This window comes from Mobula hypostoma, chromosome 10, assembly GCF_963921235.1.
Source record: "Mobula hypostoma chromosome 10, sMobHyp1.1, whole genome shotgun sequence".
In the NCBI taxonomy this organism is placed as follows: Eukaryota; Metazoa; Chordata; class Chondrichthyes; order Myliobatiformes; family Myliobatidae; genus Mobula; species Mobula hypostoma.
In genome coordinates this window covers 114,183,739-114,206,731 of record NC_086106.1, presented here as the reverse complement: position 1 = coordinate 114,206,731, position 22,993 = coordinate 114,183,739, and the positions used below count along the sequence as shown (strand labels likewise).

At 41.2% G+C, this 22,993-nt stretch overlaps 1 protein-coding gene across 4 annotated transcripts in view; it reads right to left on the bottom strand.

Moving 5' to 3' along the window:
* LOC134353128 (phosphatidylinositol 3,4,5-trisphosphate 5-phosphatase 2-like) overlaps nt 1-22,993 on the bottom strand; it is a 211,326-nt gene that overhangs the window by 150,983 nt on the left and 37,350 nt on the right. For 2 of the 4 annotated variants that reach the window (XM_063061064.1, XM_063061068.1), the window contains exon 2: nt 18,157-18,419. The exons of 1 other annotated variant lie outside the window; for it this stretch is intronic. The gene's annotated coding sequence lies outside the window, so the exon portion shown is untranslated. Of the gene's footprint in view, nt 1-17,156; nt 18,132-18,156; nt 18,420-22,993 lie in introns of those variants that run through there. One more of the 4 variants, XM_063061067.1, reaches the window with a different exon arrangement.

Sequence of the window (22,993 nt, the reverse complement as noted above, 5' to 3'; positions counted from 1 at the left end):
AAATGACTCCATATGACAAATGATAGTTCTATGAAAAGTGCTTGAAGAATCTGTGCCTGTACTCACTGGAACTCAGAAGAATGAGGGGTGACCTAATTGTGACCTATTGAATGGTGAAAGGCCTTGATAGACTGAATATGCAGAGGATGTTTCCAGTGGTGAGAGAGTCTAAGACCAGAGGACACGGCCTCAGAATACAAGGGTGCTCTTTCAGAATGGAGATGAGGAATTTCTTTAGCCAGAGAGTGGTTAACTTGTGGAATTCTTTGTCACACGCAGCTGTGGAGGCCAGGTCTGGAGGTTTAAGGCAGAGGTTGATAGATTCTAGATTGGTCAGGGCATGAAGGGATATGAGGAGAAAGCAGGAGATTGGGGTTGAGAGGAAAATTGGATCAGTCGTGATGAAATAGCAGGGCAGACTCAATGGGCCAAATGGCCTAATTCTGCTCCTAAATCTTATGGCCTTATGGAAACTAGAACCCATTGCGCCAAAATTCTACCTTGATCTAACTCAGATAAACCTCTCCTTCAAATGAAGGAACATAACAAAGGAATGGAGGGAACAATCAGATAAATATATTCTACAAAGCTTATTTATGCAACAAACCAGCTAAATCACCTCTGTATTCAATGCCAACCATGTAACCACGGAGAAAAGTTAGACCATATTCCGGCAATAACTATGTCAACATAGGTACTGATATTCTGTCCTCTCTGCTATAAAACTGACCCATTTCTTTCAGACCGTGCAACTCTGCTGTAGAGGGTGGGTTCTCAATATAATGAAGATATGAAGACATGGCATTGTTATTGTCAGCAAAGAGAAGTTCAAGGGCAAGGTGAATTCTTGTTTTATTCTAAGGAACCTAACCAACTTTAATAGCTTACATTTAGGTCTCAAAGTAGTTCAGTGGATGGAGAGGGAGACAGGAAGTAAATGTGAGGACAAGCTTGCTCTGCCACCCTGCTAAAAACCCAATGGTAAGTAGCTGTGTCACTGAGGCTTCTACTGACTGTCCACCAAAATTATGCCAGGTGATTGTGAAAAGCTTGGCATAAACCTTAATGAACTCATAGTTAAGTATGATTCCTATTTTAATGGCTTATCTCAGACTTCCTTCTGATTTAAAGTGGAGCACCTACGTTTACCCATTTGGGAGCGTAAGTGGTCACTCCAAATATAACTCTATTCCATTCAATCAGACTGAGATACATAGAGGAACATCTTGGGTCAATGTGTATTGATTGCAGTATCTAACGGAAATCAATTCTACTTTTGTGTGAATGATTTCTGGTCAAGCCTTGAGAAACCATTCGCCCATACAGAGGCAAACTGATCTTCCTGGGTGATTTAATATCAAGGTTGGAAAAGAGTAATCTTCTGGTAAGGCTTGCTGATAGCAAGGAGTAGGAAAAGCTGAAGTTTATCAAGGATGAAGAGGCAGTCACCATCCACTGAAAGGCACTCACTGTCCAGTGTAAAAAAATACACCTCCACCATAATTTTGGCCTTGACTGATTTTCAGTCCTCATGCCACACCTGATTATAAAGATCATAAACTGATGAACAATAAAATCTCAAGAGAAAACAGTATCCCAGCAAAATTCAAAATTTTGGCAGCCTTTAATTACAACCTTCAAGAAGAGGAGGATGTGCTTAAAATATCTGGAAGATCTTAATATTTATCATCCTCATGAAAGAAATCAAATGTAATTGTACAGAGGAGTCAGTGGTGTCATCCGAAGGAGCTTCCTCAAATCATTTCCATGGTTTTGTTACTGTTGTGCTGTTGTTGCCTGCGTTATTCTCCCAAACATGATGGGCATGTTGAGTTGGTACTAGAATGAAAAGAGTGGGCTGCCCATAGCAAATCCTTGAGTGTGCTATTTGTAAATGCAAACGTTGCATTTCACTGTATGCTTTGATTAAAATGCGATAAATAATTGAATCTGATTCTAACCTGAATCTCTCTGAGTTTATTATTGTCTTATTTGGCTGTTAACACAAGCAATGCATTTCAAAATTCAAGATCAAAGTAAGCTTAATATCAAAGTATGTATATGTCACCACATACCACATAGATTTATTTTCTTGCAGGCGTTCACAGTAGAACAAAAAAACTGCAATAGAATCAATGAAGTGACCAACAATCAATGTGCAAAAACAGAAAAACCATGCAAACAAAAACTTACAATAAATAAGTAAATATGTAGATTGATTGATAGATAGATAGATAAACACAAACTGAGAACGTGGGTTGTAGATTCCTTGAAAGTGAGTCCATTGTTTGTGGAACCACTTCAGTGTTGAGATGAGTGAAGTTACTGATTCCACACTGGTTCAGGACCCTGGTAGTCGAAGGGTAATAACTGTTCCTGAACCTGTTGGTGTGGGACCAAAGGCTCCTGTACGTCCTTCATGATGGCAGCAATGAGAAGAGAGCATGGCCTGGATAGATATGATAGATGCTACTTTCTTATGGCAGTGCTCTTGTAGATGTGCTCTATAGTGGGGAGGGTTTTTCCTGTGATAGACAGGGCTGTATGCATCACTTTTTTGTAGGCTTTTCTGTTCTTGGGCAATGGTGTTTCTATAGCAGGACGTGATGCAATCAGTCAGGATACTGTCCACTGTGCATCTATAGAAATGTAGAGCTGTCCTCTGAATAACAGTGTGGATTCAATTTGTTTTGAGGCACAATGAACATATTCCTCAACATGAGATGAACTCTGGAAGAAGTACAGTGAGCAAAGTCACTCATTACATCATCACTTTCTATAGCACAACACCAACATTGCTTCCCAAAAAGCTTCCAAGTCACCGGTATGTTAAGCAAATCAAAGTCACAATCCTCTCCAGAGCAAATATCTCCAGAACTGAAGCTCTATTTACCCTCAGGCTACGTCCACACTAGACTGGATAAATCCATAACCGAAGCTTTTTCTCTTCGTTTTGACCCTCCGTCCACACTGAAACGGTGTTTTCCTCCCCCGAAAATGGAGCTTTTCAAAAACGCTCTCCAGAGTGAATAAATCTAAAAACGCCTAATGGCCGTTGTAGTGTGTACGGGGTAACCGGCTCTTTTTAAAAACGCTGTCATGACGTGCCGGAAAAGATGGTGGCGGCAGCCCGGCTTTTCATTGTTTCCTTGGGTGCAACCTCCAACACCACAACAACAACGGCGGATGGCTTCACGCATGTGTCGTTTACTTTATTGTTCTAAGTTAATTTCGACCCCCCACACAACCTAACAATTTCAGGACAGATGGCAACGAGACTGAAGCCAGAAGAGTTAGAAATGTACTCACCAAATACTTTGACCCATAGCTTACTGAGTACTGAATAAATAAATATACACACTTTGCCCTGTTTTCTGTCCTTGCTTGTATAAAGGTGGTTTACCTATTGATGCAAGTACTTCTCTATAAAGTTGTATGGAAATACAGGATAACACTGATGCAGACATGTTTTATACATTTAACAAGGTGTTTTATTAAAGTATTGTTTGTGCAAACATTCAATAGATGCAATTGTCACTACTTCCAAAATGTCATTTTTAAGTAGTGGCTTATGTTTGGCATAGACATGAAAATGTTAAGGCCAAAAAAGGAAAGTTGCCAGTTTCACTTTTACTCAGGTAAAAATAAAATTACTTTTGCACAGTAACTCATTTTATTGCACATGTTAAATACAGCAAAATAATACAGAAAGACATGGCAAAAGTAAAGGCAAACAAGTAAGATAACAGCAAATTTCACTTTTTCCCAGTAACAAGCCTTATTGTATTTAGTTGTAGCTGTTGTCCCTTTCATCGGTGAGGAGACTATGGCCGTAGGAAATGTTTCCAGGGTGACCCCTCTGTGGGAGTGGGGAAGGTGTTGGTGGGGCCACCAGGGGGTCTGTGTGTCCGTATGTGTAGCTTTCAGAGATTAAGGGAGCTAGGGCTTTACTCTTTGGAGAGAAGGAGGATGAGAGGAGACATGATAGAGGTGTACAAGATAATAAGAGGAATAGATAGGGTGGATAGCCAGCGCCTCTTCCCCAGGGCCCACTGCTCAATACAAGAGGACATGGCTTTAAGATAAGGGTTGGGAAGTTCAAGGGGGATATTAGAGGAAGGTTTTTTACTCAGAGAGTGGTTGGTGTGTGGAATGCACTGCCTGAGTCAGTGGTGGAGGCAGATACACTAGTAAAGTTTAAGAGACTACTAGACAGGTATATGGAGGAATTTAAGGTGGGGGCTTATATGGGAGGCAGGGTTTGAGGGTCGGCACAACATTGTGGGCCGAAGGGCCTGTACTGTGCTGTACTATTCTATGTTCTATGTTCTATTGTAGTGGCTGTGAGGCTGGTATTGTGGCGGTGAAAAGTACTGGTGGGGGGGGGGGGGAGCCATCATATTCTTCATCATTGCAAATCCCTCTGCAACAGAGTTAGTCAGTTTTTCAATGTTCGTCGTCAGCCGGGTCATACTGTCCGTGAACTCCCTGTTGGTTGCCTCCATATGCTCCAGTATTTGTTTTTTTAGTTTTAAGTCCCCCTGCACGAGAGCCAACAGCTGTCCGTCGTTTGGCAATTTCCTTTTAAGTTTTTCTAGTCTGTAACTGGTCAAACGCACACCAAGTCTTTCACAGCGAGATTCGACACCGAACATGTCGCAGCCATCACCTGTTGCTTGGTCCAAACTGTCGGAGTTGGGCGTACTTGTCGAAGCGGGTGAACTCTGTAGATGTTTCCTGCGCATGCCCGGTAGAAGGAGATTTGCCCAAATACCCGTTTTAATGTGGACAGAGGTATTTTCAAAAACACCTGCTGTGGATGCCTATCGTTTTCAAAATTATCCGGTCTAGTATGCATGTAGCCTCAGTTAGTTCTGCTGAGCAGGTAAATTGTCTTGCATGCCCTACATTAATTCAGAAATTATCACTCCATTCTCAGGTCTGTCCTAGGGAAAAGATTACCAATTGCGAGAAGAATCAATTCAAGGAAGCCCTCAAAACCTCCTCCAGGAGGTGTGACATCTCCCCCACCCCCGACTTGAAGGAACTGCTAAAAATGGGGGGAAAATGTTCGATTGACAATGTCTTTATTCATAGGGAGCACCCAGGAACGTAATGCAAAACACCAGAAAAATCACACATCCTCCACATCCTCACAAAGTATACCTTCCCCACCTCTCAGTTACCTCCTGCCGTACCTGTGACGAAGTCAGTGGGCCCATACAGACCTCAACAACCACCTCAGATACCACAGTACAAGAGTTAAAAGTTTCTTGATTTAATCTTAAAAGGCCATGTACTAATCCAGTGATTATACCCTCAGATTTTAGATTCCTTCACTAGTGGAATTTGTTTCTCCAAATGCATCCTATATGTTGTAAAGATCTTAACCTTATAGTGTTATACAATACCAAGGAAGTTTATGTAGGTAGCCTCTTAAAGCTTTTGGGTCAATCATCTACAAGCTCAAGTTCCTCTCCTGAAGTATATGCTCAAAGATGAGCAAAGGTCTGGAAAAGGAATCCAACAAAAGCTTTGCAATTCTGAAGTATCACTCTCTCTCTCTCTCTCTCTCTCTCTCTCAAAGGCCAAAATTCCATCCAGAATTCCTCCAGCAGCTTGTTCTTGAATCAGTTTTATCTTCTATATTTCATTATTTTGGCAACATTTCACTAGGAGTTTGAGGGCATTTGCTTTGTCATCAAATACATTCGCAAATTTCTACAGATGTTCCGTGGAGAGCATTCATCACCGTCTGGTTTTGTGGTGGGGGCTACTGCATAGGACTGAAATAAGCTGCAGAAAGTTATAACCTGCGTCAGCTCCATCGTGGGCACTAGCCTTCACAGAATTCAGAACATCTTCAAGGAGCAATGCCTCAAAAAGTGTTGTCCATCATTAAGGACCCCTATCACCCAGGACATGTCCTCTTCTCAATGCTACCATCAAGAAGGAGGTGCAGAAGCCTGAAGGCACACACTCAATGATTCAGGAACAGCTTCTTCCCCTCTGCCATCCAATTTCTGAATAGACATTGAACCCATGAACACTACCTCACTATTTTTAATTTTTATTTTTGCACTACTTATTTAATTGACTATTCAATTATATATACTTACAGTAATTCACTTTTTTCTTTTTATGTATTACATTGTACAGCTGCTGCCAAAACAACAAATTTCACAATATATTCTGATTATTTGGATAAAATAAGGAGCTTAGGAAGGATGATGGTGCCTAATGGCATTTTCAGAAACAGCTCTATTTCTACCTTTAATATCTCTATTTTTGCCTTTCGGGGTTCTTTTGAAGACCCTGACCTGGAGTTGCACGCAGGCTTCGGTTCTTTGGGGAAGGGGACCCGTTCTCAGGGTTCCATGACTGGCCGTTATTCGACATGCCAAGGGTTTGGCCTGAGAGTCTTGATCGGGTTCGGAAGCCTAAGATCTTGGTGCTCTGGAGACGGGCGGATCGAGGGTCGGTGTCACAGCAGGAGACTCGAGTGTCATTGGCGAGGTCGGAAAATCTTTCGCTGTGGGCCTGAAGACCCAAGGTCTTTGTGATCTTCAGACACAGAGCTTGGAAAAAGCGATAAAATGTACTTCTAACATCGTAAACCAGCGGGTTGTTGTTATGTGTCCCGCTCGCTGTGAAAATGGGGGACATCTCCCTCCTCCTTGCCAAGGAAGAGAGAGAACCTGTGGATTGTCCAATGTCGGATGAAATGTGAAGCCTTTGGGGTAACCTTGGTCTGTGACTTTGCTAATGCTTAGCGCACGCTTGGACTCGGTGATGGTACCAATGCGCGTTTTTTTTGCTGGTGGGGAGAGGGGAGATCGTTGCTCGCTGCTGCTTACGCGTGGGAAGGGGGGAGCTGGGGGGGTTACTTTGGGGTTCTCACGTTTAACGGTCGTTTGTCCTTTGGGGCGCTTCTCTGTTTTCGTGGATGTTTGTGAAGAAAAAACATTTCTCTGACATTAGATTTGACCTTTGAAAAATCTTTTGTCTCCATGCTGGAAGAATGCATTAAAGTGCTGTTCAAATTTGTGCACTGTACCACTCTTCATTACTGTTGTTTTAATCAGATGCATTGTCTTTCATATGAATAGCTGGAACAGTATTCTCAGAATGCAAATTATGTGCCTGGTTTGTGCTGACAGACAAATGGTGTAGTGGAGACAATTAATTTTCCCTTATGCACCTATTCCACTACTGATTGTTGAGCCCGCAGTAATTTCTCTTTTGTCATTTTCTATTCTCTCCTAGGGTTCACAGTAGCGGAACAACAGGAGAGATTAAGGTTAAAATTATGTTGACAATATTTTGCTGCATTCATTGTGGGCCTAAGAAAAGGCATACATTGCGTTATCTGACTTTGATCTGTTCAACTTAATGAGCAGAACATTGTAGGAGTGCAGAGGTAGGAATCGCAGGACAACTATTTCAGCACTATTTTGTATTCATTCTTAGGATGTGGGCTTTAGTGTTATGCCAATGGGCACAAAGTCAAGAACAAGGATGGAACTGCTGACACTTGCTTATTGAAGACAGACTTTACTCAACTAATAGCAATGACAACATACCAACAATCTTTCTATGCTTGTATGTGCAATTCTTTAAATATATACTTGGTAAGATACTGCTCACTATTTTAAAAAAAATAGCAAACGATTTAAACTATCAACCAACTATGCATAATAAAAGATCGTGTTGCTGTTCTTTTTTTGTGCGGGGCAGGGGGTGTTTTATTATTTCTCTCTGAACCAGTATTTCATTTTTCTCGTGGCTATCTAGAGAAGATAGATGAACCCTTGAATCTTTGTAAATATATTTTCATAGTTATTAATTTAATGGGAGACTTATAATTTTCTTAGCTCTCTCAACTCAATGCAGGAAACTCAAGATGTTTACTGTATTCATTCTAGAAACTGATAATTCCCATAGATTACTTCTCAATTACACCTTGTTAGAGCATTTTTTGGAGTTAGCACATATAGCAAATAATGTCAGCAACTGACTTCAACCAACAGCCTTCAGATTTGAATATGAACTATGGATTAAATCTAAAATGCAGCTCTGAATAATAGGTTCCTAAGATAATGAATCACAGTAAATTGGAAGACACCACAGTTAATTGGTACACTAAATGCTGATTAAATTCGTTATTTAGGTGTCATTTTGGCGTCTGTCCTGTGAATTCGAAGACGGGGGTGTAAGGTGGTGTGTAGTTCAAAGAAAGCATTGTAAATATGGAATTGTCCTTTGATCTTTAGCAGATAAAATGTCATGTAGAGTTGGGTCAGGCAAACCTCTTGCTCCAAAAGGGTCTCTTTCTTTCTCTCTTTTTTCTCTCTCTCTCTCCCCCTCCCTCTCACACTCTCTCCCTCTTTCTCTCTTTCTCTCGTAATTTCAAAGGGCTGTCAGCTTATTTGTGAATGTGAATATCAAATAAAAAGGCTAGTTTTCATATATACCAACTGTGTCTCTGGTGACTTTGTTCACACAATAGGCTTCATACATAACTAATCTTACACCCTGTACTCCAATTGTTACTTTGACTCTGCATAATATTAAATACAATTGTATTACATATTTTCTAATATCAACTGTAATAGCAATATCTGAGAATTGAAATAATCTTCTTACAACCAACCTCTTTCACCCTGTGTCGAGCTTCTCACCTTCCCCATTGTCTGTGGATTCTAACAATATCATAGACATCACCGTGGGATTCTGACAAACCATTTGCCTCCTTCCATCCAAATCGTTTATGGAGCCTTCATCCAAACTGATGGCTGCGAATAACTATTCACACTAAATCAGACCCAATTTAGCCTGCTCCAGATTTCCTTCAGACATTTCTATGGCAGATGATACATATCCAGACCCAAAGTACCAGTGGGTATCCTAATGCATTCTTAGATTGAACTTGACTGTATTGCCACTGTTCTCCTCTTCAAGGATGCAACGGATTATCCAGTTCCAGCTTTGGATGGTCCTCCAGCAGAACAGTTCTATGACCTTACCCCCTTGTAACCAAAGACTACCACGATTATTTTCGTTCCAGGCTACATTGTGCAAGTGCCGTACACTGAGGTTTCCATAACATTCAAGGCAAGGTTCATGCCTTTAACACTTATCTTTCCCCAGTGGTATTCAGGTAATCGACTGCTTTCCCATTGAATTTGTCCATGAAGAAGCCTCACCGTCATTATGAAGTCTAAGGACTGATAATGATGCCCTTACTGAAGATGTTTCACATTGTCCAGTGCCAGCACCATGCTGACGGCTATTCTACATGCTTCTTTGAACCTTAGGGTGTAAGCAAGTTTTTTCCTGAATTCCCCCATTCGCCATCACACACACACACACACTAAACGATCCGACAGCATTTGTCTGTTATATGCCATGTCGTATGACATCGGCAGTCATGGTCTTTCCATGGCCATGATTGTCCTTGGCAGATTTTTCTACAAAGGTGGTTTGCCATTGCCTTCTTTCAGGAAGAGTCTTCACAAGACAGGTGACCCCAGCCATTATCACTTCACTTCAGAGATTATCAGCCTGGCCTCAGTGGTCATATAACCAGAATTTGTGACGTGCACCAGCTGAACTTCTGACCATCCATCACCTGCTCCCATGGCTTCACATGACCCCGATCAGGGGGTGAAGCAGGTGCACCACCTTGCCCAAGGCTGATCTGCAAGCTAGCGGGGGAAAGGAGCGCCTTTCATCTCCCTTGGTAGAGACATATTTCCACCCCCTCAGCAGCCAACCGAAAAGTGTCTAATAATTATACTGCATTAGTCAGATTGTGCTGACCCTTGTTTGCAAGTGCTAAATTGGCATTTCCTCAAAGGCATGAGTTTACTTCTCTCTTCGCAATGTCTTTGCAAGATCTTGTCTGTGGTCAGTGGTACCAGCAAACTCGGTGACATCTCATATTTCTGGGGCTCTACTGTCAACAATGAGATAATCTTTGTTCTTTTCACCTAATGTCAGATTTTCCATTCTGTAACCTCCCCTTGACTTGCAACAATATTTATTACTTTCAAGTATATTAATAACCATTCCATGTGCAGTTCATATGGGTGAATCTTTTAGTACTTCAGAGCTCATGGATGTAACTGGCTGGAGTGTTTACCAATATCTGTAACCTCTCACTTCGGGTGTCTTAGGTACCCACCTGCTTCAAGCAGGCTTCAATTATACTGGTGCCTCAGAAGAACATCATCCAGTAGCACTAACATTCATTGTGATGAAGTTCTTTTCATTTTCTTTCTTCTTAAATCTTTTTATTAATTATTATTGAAAATCAACAACAGAGAAAAATACATCAAAATAATCAAGATAACATATCCATATGTAAAGTAAAAGTTAAACTATCAACCAGGCTAAACAGTATATCAATAATAATTAAAAAACAAAATATTAAAGCTTTTTTTCTATGGAAAAAAGGAAATAAAGTTCTTTGGGATGTTGGTGATGAAACATATCAACTCCTGCCTAAGAAGCAACTTGGATCCGCTCCAATTTGCCTACTGGAGCAACAGGTCAACTTTGGATGCCATTTCATTGGCTCTTCACACAACCCTGGAACATTAGGACAGCGAGGATGCATACATCAGGATGCTCTTTATTGACTACGGCTTGGCATTCAATACTATAATCCCCTCAAAATTAATCAACAAGTTTCCAGACCAAGGCTTCAATACCTCCTTGTGCAACTGGATCCTTGATTTCTTTGCTTGCAGACTCCAGTCAGTTTAAATAGGCAACATTTCCTCCACAATCTCCATCAGCACAGGCGCATCACAAGGTTGTGTACTTAGCCGCCTGATCTATTCACTTTATATACATGCCTATGAGGCTAAGCATGGTATCAATGCCATATTTAAGTTTACTGACTGCACCAAAGGTGGTGACAAATCAGCACATGGAAGGGAGATTGAAAATCTGGCAGAGTGGTGTCACAGAAACAACCTCTGATTCGATATCAACAAGACCGAGGAGATGATTATTGACGTCAGGAGAAGGAAACCGGAAGTCCATGAGCCAGTTCTCATTGAGAGATCTGAGGTGGAGAGGGTCAGCAACTTTAAATTCTTCAGTGTTATCATTTGTGAGGATCTGTCATGGGTCCAGCATATAAGTGCCATTACAAGAGAAAAGAATCAATGGCAGTGCCTTCCACTTTCTTGGAAGTTTGTGAAGTTTTGGCATGTCATCTAAAACTTTGACAAACTTCTATAGATATGTGGTGAAGAGTATATTGACTGGTTGCATCATGGCCTGGTATGGAAATATCAATGCCCTAAAATGGAAAAGCCTACAAAAAGTATTGAATGTGGTCCTGTCTATTATGGGCAGCATCCATCAACACGGATCCTCACCACCCAGGTCATGCTCTCTTCTCACTACTCTCATCGGGAAGAAGGTACAAGCACTTCAGGCCTCACACCACCAGGTTCAGGAACAGTTATTATCCCTCAGCCATCAGGCTCTTGAACCAAAGGGAATAACTTCACTCAACTTCACTTGCCCCATCATTGAAATGTTCCCACAACCCATAAACTCACTTTCAAGTGATCTTCATCTCATGTTTTTGAAATGTATTGCTTACTTATTTATTATTATTTTTTTCTTTTTGTATTTGCACAGTTTGAGGTCTCTTACACAATGATTGTTTATGTGTCCTTTTGGGTGCAGTCTTTCCATTGTGTTTCTAGTATTCACTCTGAATGCATGCAAGAAAATGAATCTGAGGGTTGTATATGGTGACATAAGATAATAAGCTATGGACCATTTGGCCCATTGGTCTGCTCTGGCATTTCATTATGGCTGATCCTTTTTCCCTCTCAGCCCCAATCTCCTGCCTTTATCCTGCATCCCTTCATGCCCTGACCAATCAAGAATCCATCAAACTCTGCCTTAAATATACATAAAGACTTAGCCTCCACAGGTACGTGTGGCAATGAATTTCACAGATTCACCACTCACCGGCCAAAGAAATTCCTCCTCATCATTCTAAAAGAATGCCCCTCCATTCTGAGGCTGTGTACTCTGGTCTCAGGCTCTCCCACCATAAGAAACATCATCCCACATCCACTCTATCAAGGCCTTCTAACATTCAATAGGTTTCAATTAGGTCACTCCTCGTTCTTCTGAATTCTAGTGAATACAGGCCCAGAGACATCAAACACTCTTCATATAGCAAGCCATTCAATCCTGCCATCATTTTCGTGAACCACCTTTAAACCCTCTCCAGTTTCAGAATATCTTTTCTAAGATATGTGCCCAAAGCTGCTCTCAATAATCCAAGTGAGATCTCACTGGTGCATTATAAAATCTGAACATTACATCCTTGCTTTCATATTCTAGTCCTCTTGAAATGAATGCTAACATTGCATTTGCTTTCCTCACCGCAGACTTAACCTGCAAATTAACCTTTAGAGAATCCTGCAGAAGGACTCCCAAGTTCAGGTATGTACTTTGATAATAAATTTGCTTATAAGTCTGAACTTTGATATCTGTCTTAGAAACATAGAAATATCGGAAACCTACAGCACAATACAGGCCCTTTGGCCCACAATGCTGTGCCGAACATGTACTTACTTAGAAATTACCTAAGGTTTCCCATAGCCTTCTATTTTACTAAGCTCCATGTACCTATCCAGGAGTCTCATAAAGGAACCCATCGTATCTGCCTCCACCAACGTCATCGGCAGCCCATTCCACGCACTCACCACTCTGCGTAAAAAACCTATCCCTGACATCTCCTCTATACCTACTTCCAAGCACCTTAAAACTGTGCCCCATCATGTTAGCCACTTCAGCCCTGGAAAAAATCCACATGATCAATGCCTCTCATCTTGTTTTGTCTACTTCTTTCTGTTCTTGTCACTGTTTTCAGTAGAGAAAGCCTCTCTTTAACCTTACATTTAATTATGATCTTGTTACATTTTTGTGCAACAATATCCCATCATTGCTGGTAATAGTAACTGTTTTGTTGCTCACTAGGATAAGTACAAATGGTTGAGGTACCATCAAAGCACAAATTACAGATGACAATCAATATTAAACTACTCTAACAGTCTATCAAATGACAATCCATATGATAAACATACATTTTAAATCCACACTTAAATTTGTGCATAAACATCTCCAAATATTTATTGCTCCTCCCAGCTGGAATTCACAATACCATATATGGTTATGGACTGGATGGAAGCCATTTTGTAACATGGAAAGCATGATTAAATTTAAAACTAAAATCCCTTTGATTTAGACACTGCACTGTGATTGATAAACATCCAGCTGTTGGCATTGAATGTCCAATGGGGTTCAATAGCTACAATTACAGAAATTAGTTTTCCTCTAACACTTCACAGATATCAATTAAATATTGCATCATACAAAAAGTTGGAGGAACTCAAGATTTTTAAGCAGTGTCTATGGAGTAAATGGACAGTCGACCTTTCAGGTTGAAATGCTTCACCTGGAGTGATGAAGGGTCTTGAACTGAAACATTGTTGATTTCCATCCACTGCCTGACTGAATAAGTTCCTTCAACTTTTTATGTGTTCCTCCAGATTATAGCATCTGCAGTCTTTTGTATCTCAAACAATGTTGTATGTATGATGTGATATCTCATTAAGTAAAATCAGATTCCTTTCTATTTTCTTCTCAATTCCCGGAGAAGGAGGCTGCCGCTGTGCCTGGAGAATGTTACCCAGGTTTTCTGCATTTTCGATATGGACTTCGACTATGGAATTTTTTCACCCTTATAGATTTTATGCTCTGTGCTGTTCGCCCAATCTTGCTCATTTTTTTGTGTGCAGGGGAGGGGGATTTGGGGGTCAATGTGCCTGTTCCATTTTTGTTTGTTTTTTGTGCAGGGAGATAGGATTTGGAGGCTGATGATTATGCAGCCATTCTTTTCTGTCTTGGTTTTGTGGCTATCTGGAGAAGAAGAATTTCAGAGTTGTATACTTTGATAATAAATGAACCTTTAAACCTTTGAACCTTAATATTCATCATGATAATTTGTTCACTCCTCTCATATCCACGGAGCTTTACAGCATGCCCAATGCAAGAAATTTGGTGTTTGAGAGAGGGAGTTATGTAGACCTTCACTAAATGTGCAATCCCAATATCACTTCACCCATCTTACCTGTCTCATATCACGCATTTTGTTTTCACATTTCATCTCAAGTGTGCGCAGACCAATAAGACTGTTTTTGCCATTGCCATGATGGAAGTTGTCCAATACAGCACAGAATCTGTTACATTTTGTGTGTGTGTGTGTGTTTTATTTAGTTCAGTACCTTTTAATAAACCTGCAGAGCTGGCAGCTAAACATTGTTGAGTAGATTTTTGAACATAGGATACAGAACCTTACAGCACACAACAGGCCCTTCAGTTCACAATGCTGTGTCAGCAATTTAATCTACTCCAAGATCAATCTAACCCCTTCCTCACACAGAGACATCCATTTCAACCATGTGTCTATCTAGGAGTTTCTTAAATACCCCCAATGTATCTGCCTCTACCACTACACACAGTATGTTCCGCATATCTACCACTCTCTGCGTTAAAAAAAAACCCTGAACTCCACTTTATACTTTCCTCCCAACATCTTTAAAGCTTGCCCCTTGCGTTAGCGATTTTTGCCCTTGGAATAAATCTGTGGGACTCAGTCTATTCCTCTTACCATCTTATACACTTCTATCAAATCACCTCTCAGCCTCCTTCTCTACAAAAGGAAAAGCCTTAGCTCATTCAATCTTTCCTCATAAAACATGCTTTCTCATCCAGGCAGAATTATGGTACATCTCTTCTGAAAGTATAATCTCTCTCTCTCTTCAGTTGTTTATATCCATTGTCACTAATGAAGATATTTTTACACTATCACACAAAGATCTACCACAAATACTTTTCCGTCAGCTTTGTACTCAAATGGCACAATAGCAGAAGTCACATTGCAGTTTCTCTGTGCTCATCATAAATGGACGAATCCGCTAAAAGTAAACTTCTCTTTATTTAAGAAACAATCAAATCCACTCCAAATACATTTGAATTACAGTGGTCTCAAATGATTTATAAAAGCCAATTTTATAATCATTATCATTTTAATTATCATATAATCATTTTGAATATTGTTCAGGTGTTATCACAACACACATCAACAAATTGAGTAACCAATGTCACTTTATTATTCAAGAAGGGGCATAGGGATAATGCAGGGAAAGTACAAGCCAGTTCATCTCACCTCAGTGATAGGGAAATTATTGGAGGGGCTTCTTAGAGATGAGATTTATGAACATTTGGAAAAGGGGATTTGGGAGTTGATGATGTGCTGCCTTTCTATCTTTCTTGGTTTCATAGCTACCCAGAGAAGAAGAATTTCTGAGTTTATACATTGATAATAAATGAACCTTTGATTAGAGACAGTTGCTATGGCTTTGTGCAAGGGAGAATATGTCTTGCAAACTTGATTGAGATGTTTGAGGAGATAACAGAGGAAATTATTGAGATAGGGCAGTGGATACTTGTAAGGTGTTTGACAAGGTCCCTCATGAGAGGGTCGTTCAGAAAATTAAGATGCACAGATCCACTGTGAATTAACTGTTTGGATTCAGAATTGGCTTGCCTTTGGAAGATAGAGGGTAGTGGCAGAAGGGTAATATTCTGGCTAGAGGTCTGTAACCAGTGGTGTCTCATAGGCATCAGCAGTGGAGTCCCTGTTGTTTGTGGTATAATAACTTGGATGAAAGTGTAGATGCATGGGTAAGGAAGTTTGCAGACGACACAAGAGGTGGTGTAATATGCGCAGTGTAGAGGGCTGTCAAAAGATACAGCAGAATATAGGCCAGTAACAGATATGGTCAAAGGAATGGAAGATGCAATTTATTTTGAGCAAAGTGTGATGTTGCACGTTGGGAGGTCAAATGTAAAGAGAAAATAAGCAGTTAATGGCAGGACCCTCAACAGCAATGATGTACGGAGGACCTTGGAGTCCAAGTCCATTGTTCACGAAAACAGCCCGTGCAAATAGACAGGGTGGTAAAGAAAACATAAGGCGTTCTAGTGTTCATTTGTCAGGCAAAAACTCTGACTAGGATATACAGTATCTGGAGTATTGGCATTCCGTTCTGGTCTCCCCATTATAGGAAGGATGTGGATGCTCTGGAGAGGGTGTAGAAGACATTTACCAAGATGATGCCCGGACTAGAGGGCAGGCGCTACAGTGAGAGATTGGCCAAGCTTGGACTGTTTTCTCTTAAGAGACAGAGGATGAGAGAAAAACAGATAAAATTTGATAAAATAATGAGCGATGTACATGGGGTGGACAGAATCTTTCTATAAGGGTAGAGATGTCAAGTACTAGAGAACAGATACTTAATGTGAGAGGAAGAAAGTTTGAAGGAGGTGTGATGGGCAAGGTTGAGGGACTGTGCCTGGAATGGGCTGTTGACGGGAAGTGGAGAAGGCAAATACAATACTGACATTTAAGAGGGAGTTAGAATAATACATGAATATGGAGACAATGGAAGGATACAGATCATGAACAGGCAGAAGAGAATGCATTTAGTTCAGTAAATGTTTGGCACAAGCATAAGGGACTGAAGCACCTGTTCCTGCTCTGTACCGTTGTATGTTCTGTGTTCTAAATGGCTATTTGGACAGAGCAGCAGAGCATCAAACTATTCTCTACTCAAAGCCCATGTTTTGTAATGTCAATGAGAGACAAAAAGTGAAGAAAACCAGCAGGCGGTGATGGATAAGGTCTGAGCGGCTGCACGGAACTTCACACCACAGTACAGGCCTTCTGCAAGTCTCGTTAACCAACATGGTGAGCAAGGTGTCCGACTGAGTTTGACATTTTAATTCAGCTTTTTAGTTCAAATGCTTTAAACTCTTTTTTTTACTGATTTACAACAGAGAATCTTTCTCTTTCTCTACGAACCCACTCAAAGAAGAGCACGAAAGTGAATCGAAAACTCATCAGATGTTACTCATCATATGGGTTCTTCATTAAAAGCAGCTCAAACATAAATAGCACTTTCCACTCTTTTATGTTCTTTATCTAAAAGAAAGTATAAGCAACAAGACTTCCACAGAACATAGAATCTGCAATGAGTCCACAGACTTACCCTTTTGGACCAGTTGTTTAAAGACCAAGCAGGCAGCTGCACTGTAGCTTCAACTTGAGTGCTGGTCGGGTCTCTCTGCCTGTCGGATGGTTTGTCTTTAAGGTTTCCCCAGTATCTTTGCAGTGCATGATGTTCACTTAAAAGCCTGTGAGTTGCTCAGGCCCTCTAGTGGTGAGAACCATCTGTGGCTGTGATCAGCAAGCACCTCCTTGTTGCAAGATCAGTAAGAGCAAGAACCGATGAGGAAGTCAACCCCTTTTCTGAATGCCATGAAGAATCTAGAGCAGGAGTTCCCAACCTGGGGTGCACAGATGCCTTGGTTAATGGTAGGGGTCCATGGCATGGAAAATTTGGGAACACCCTGCAGATGTTGCTTATTATGTAATGCAAAATGGTAAAACATTGGAGGTGATTTCATTGAATGATTGAGACATACAGCATTAGAAAAGGCCCTTTGGCCTATGAGGTCCTTGCCAACCATCCGTTAGAACATAGAGCAGGCCGTTTAAACTACTATGTTGACCTGAACTAATTGAGCTAATAGTGCCTTCACACACTAATCCCTCCTGCATAATGTTCCGTTTCCCTCAGTTATCTTCAAATTCATATGCCTATTAAAGACCACTCATTGTATCTGCCTCCAACACCACCCTTAGCACCCACAACCCTCTGTGTAAAAATCTTGCCCTGCACATCTCCTTTGAACTTTATCCCTCTCACCTTAGATGTATGCCCTCTGGTAATATACATTTTGACCCTTGGAGAAAGATACTAGCTCTCTACCTGTGCCCCTCATAAGCTGATAAACTATTTTTAAGCCTCCTCTCAGTTCCTGCTACTCCACCCAAAACAATTCCAGTTTGCCTAACCTCTCTCTATAGCACATACCTTCTCGTCCAGGCAGCATCCTGGTAAACCCTTCCTGAACCCTTTCCAAAGGTTTTATACTTCCTGAAATGGAACAAACAGAAACGAAACCAGTACTCCAGATGCGACCTACCAGAGTTTTATAAAGTCGCCACATAACTTCTTGACCCTTGAACTCGATGACTCGACTAATAAAGACAGGCATACATGACACCTTCATTGCCATTCTATTACTTCGTGTGGCCACTTTCAGGGAATCATGGACCTTGTCCCCACTCCTTGCTGGTTTAAATGTTGGTCCAGATGTGCGAGTGGACCTGATCGTGCAGCCCTTTGTCGGCGAGTCTGCTGAAGGCTCGGAGCTGTTCACCGTTGAAGGACAGTCCGTGTGGCTGGCTGGATGGGTGAGAGGGAAGAAGGGGGCTTATTTGGCTGCTACTGTCTCTGTTGCTTGTTGCATTCTGTATTGTTCTGCTGAGTACTGCGGGCATGCTACGTAGCACTGGAATATGTGGCAACTCTAGCGGGCTGCCTTAGGGTTGTGCTGGTTGTTAACGAAAATGACATATTACACTGTGTGTTTCGATCTGCACATGACAGAAAAATCTCAATCTGAATCTGATTTATTTATCTCCTTTAGCAATGGGTTCTAACTTGCAGCCACATTCTTGGTGAATAAAATTAGCCAGCTTACGTTGGCGCTGGTGAAACACAGTGTTGCCTTACTGACAGTAAACAAAACTACTAACTGCTATATTACTCACACATTTTCTGGAAAACGATCGCTGCAATCAATAGCCAGTAACTTCCCTTTCGGAGTTGCACTTTTGAACCGCCTGGATGACACAGCATTTTTGCAGTGTGAACTGAAGTCTCAGAGGTGCAGGACAGTGCAATGAGGGATAAACGGGCTGAATAGAGACAGCAGGGCCCAGGCCCGAGAGTGGGGAATGAGCCAATGTTTGGCCTTTGCTGGAGCAGATGCAGAGGCAATTTGATGTGCAGAACTGAGCCAAGGAAAGGCAGAGTTGAGGCAGTAGGGCCCAGGCCTGGGAGTGAGGAATGACCCATTGTTCAGCCACTTTAAGCGCGGAGGCAGATTGGAAAAGATGGGGTGTCAGGGCCGGAGGAGAGGGATGGGCCAGTGTTCGGCTTGCTGTTCCATGAGGTTTACCTGTGCCTGTGCTGAAATGAGGCTGGGGCCTAAAACTAACGGGCTCCTGGATTAGTTGATGTGATGACCAACTTCATGGCTGTGAACTCACTTTCGTGATCTTCAGTTCTGAAAGTTATTTGCTTACTTTCACTGTTTGCCTAATAAGTGTTTTTTCTACACATTGGGTGTTTGACGGTCTTTTTTTCCAATGGGTTCTATTGGCTTTCTTTGTTCTGTGGCTGCCTGTAAGGAGATGAATCTCAAGATTGTGTATAGCATACATACTTCGATGATAAATGTACTTTGAATTTTTTAGTCTTAAATAAAATTGGGTGATCCAATTTAAATTTCCACGATGGCAATTGAGGAATTTAAATAATCTGGAATCTGAAAAAAAAAATGGTAATCAAGAATAATAGTGATGAAAACAGACAGTTGATGAAAAACCCATTTGTTGCACCAGCAGGGGACGAAATCAGCCAGTCCTTCCCAACAATGACAATCTTTGCCACTGTCTGGGCCCACATACCAGGCTCAGTAATACCTCCCAGAAATGACCCAGCAAGCCGGAGTATTACTGATGAGATTTGCATGTGAAGACTATATCCTAAAATATAAATGCAAAATAAAGAATTCTTTAGGGACTAACAGGAAAGATGCAGAGCTGATGTTTACTTTGTCATGATATCTACAACCAGAGGTCTACTACATTGTTTTTCACTTGTTAGTGATTTTCTATCCACAGCACAGACCCTTTTATTGATATGTTTCTGACTTCTTGACTTACAATCAGTGGCCACTTCATTAGTTGCTGGAGAGAAACCCAATGCTATCTTCTGGTTGTGGTAGCCTATTCACTTCAAGGTTCAATGCTCTTCTGCACAGCACTGGTTTTCAAAGTTCAAAGTTATTTCAGGTTACTGCCGTCTTCCTGTCAACTTGAACTATTCTGTCCATTCTCCTCTCTCATTAACTAGGTGTTTTCACCCACAGGACTGACACTCACTAAATGGTTTTTTTGTTTCTCTCCCCATACTCTGAAAACTTTGGAGACTGTTGCACATGAAAATCCCAGAAAATCAGCTGTTTCTGAGATACTCAATCTACCCCTTTTGCTGCAACAATCATGTCACAGTCAAAGTCACTTAGATCTCATTTCTTCATCATTTGTCTGAACAGCAACTGAACCTTGTGACCATGCCTCCATGCCTGCATGCCTTTATGCACTGAGTTGCTGCATATGATTGGCTGATTAGATATTTGCATTAGATGGACAGGTGTACCTAATAAAGGGACCCTTTTTGAAATCCTTGTTTACCTCATGTCCTTTGATATTCTGCTTATTTTTTCCCTCAAAGTAACAGCAAAGCAGAAACAGCATATGGAGGAAAAGTCCGATGAAATGGATTTGAGGAAACTGGAGCTCCATCTAGTGCTATGAGGATTGAAAAGGAGGATACAAAGCAGACTGGAGTATAGACTGAGAAGAGATTTTAATAAGGTATTGAATCAATGGGAAGAAACAATGTGCATTGGTTTTAGCAATGAAAAAGAGATTAAAGGACATACAAGGACAAAAGATACCAATGTGTAGAAGGAGCCTGAAATTCATTGCCTTGAGAAGGACACACAGAAATACTTATAAAATCTAAAGAAGTGTCAGGATTTGCATATGAAATTATTATCTACACAAGTACAGATGGTAGTCTGATCAGTGGGAATGATCAAAATGGCTCCATCACTATGCTGCAATGACATGCTTCTCTGCTGGCATTAGAGGCACAGAAAGACAAGGGCGTGGGTGCTGTTTCCTTCACCCATATCCTGTCCTAGTCCAACTATGGAGAGTCTATGGCCAAGAAGGCCCACTACTTTTTCAGAAGGCTAAGGAAATTCAGCATGTCCCTGTTGACCCGCGCTAATTTTTATAGGTGCATCATAGAGAGCTTCCTATTCAGATACTTCTCATTTAGTATGGCAACTGCTCTACTCAAGAAATTGCTGAGAGTTGTGGACACAGCTCAGTCAGTTGCGAAAACCAGACTCCCCTTTATGGACTTTGTCCATATTTCTTAATGCCTTAGAAAAGCAGTCAGTATAATCAAAAGACCCTTTCTCACCCTTGACATTCTCTCTTTCCCCCTTCCATTGGGCTGAAGGTATAAATGCTTGAAAATATGCATCAGTAGGCTCAATGAGAGCTTCCATCCACAGTTCAAAGACCCTCAATGCAGGGATTCCAAACCTTGGGTCCACGGACCCCTTGCTTAATGGTATTGGTCCATGGTATATAAAAGGTTGGGAACCCCTGCTTTAATTGAACTCCTGTACATCAAAGAAAACTTTTGAAAGGCCTAGATAGATTGATGTGGTGAGGATGTTTTCAGTGGTGCGAGTCTACAAGAGTAGTGGGGCCTAGGACCAGAAGGCACAGACTCAGAACACAAGGGCATCCCGTTGGAACAGAGATGAGGCGGAATTTTCTTAGCCGGAAGGTGGTAAGTCTGTGGAACTCATTGCTACGGATGGTTGTGGAAGCTAAGTCATTAGTTATACTTAAAGCAGAAGTTTATAAGTTCATGATTAGTAAGGGTGTCAAAAATTATGAGGAATGCAGGAGAATGGGGTGAGGAGGGAAAATAAAATCAGTGGTGATCTAACGGTGGAGCAGTGGAACAGACTCGATGGGCCGAACAGCCTGATTCTGCTCCAGCAACATACATCAAAGTTGCTGGTGAACGCAGCAGGCCAGGCAGCATCTATAGGAAGAGGCGCAGTCGACGTTTCAGGCCGAGACCCTTCGTCAGGGCTAACTGAAGGAAGAGTGAGTAAGGGATTTGATTCTGCTTCTATGACTTAGTCTTATAATCTATCACTTGACCTCACGACCTATCTTGCTCTGAAAGTTGCACCTTATTGTCCACCTGCATCGCACTTTCTCTGTAACTGTAAAGGTAACTATGTTCTGCATTCTGTTATTGTCTTTCCCTTGTATTACCTTAATGCGCTTATGTTTTGAAGTGATCTGTATAGACGGCTCGCAAAACTATCTCGGTACATACGACAATTATAAACAAGTTCCAATACCAAATCCAATTTCAAAATGAAGATGAGTGAGCCAGGTTTTGACAAGGATCTCGTGCTTTCATGGTCTATATTTCCAGTGCCAGAGAAGATGATACAAGTAATACAGCGTCTGTGGAGGGAAACAGATTTTGCTCTTCGTGTCCATGGACTTTCACCAAGCAGAGAAATATTGTGATAAACATAGTTTCATGAGTGGGGGGAAAAAACAAAAGGGAAGGTATGTGATATGGTCAAAATCAGAACTAGATTTATTATCTCTCTCTAATATGACATGACGTTTGCTTTTCTGCAGCAGCAAAGACATAAAACTAGTATAAATGACAATACATATAAATAGTGCAAACAAAAAGGAATAAAGAGGTAATATTAGTGAGTTTATGGACCATTCAGAAATTTAAAGGTGGAAAGGAAGAAGCTGTTCCTGAATTGTCGAGTGTGAGCCTCCGGGCTCCTGTACCTCCTCCATGATGGAAGCACAAAGTAAAGGATAAAAGTGGTGTGATAACAGGGTCAGAAAAGGAACAAAAAAATTAAAAGTGTTGTAAATGTGAGATGCCAGTACTGAGTCCAGAAACTACATCCAGTTGAAAGAGGGGGTACATCTTCCTAACTTTACTCTGTTGAGCCTTATTGGAACAGTGTAGGAAACTGAAGAGAGAGAGGTCAGAGCAGAGAAGCACAGAGATTAGATTAGCTCGAGACATATAGTGAAATGCATCATTTACAT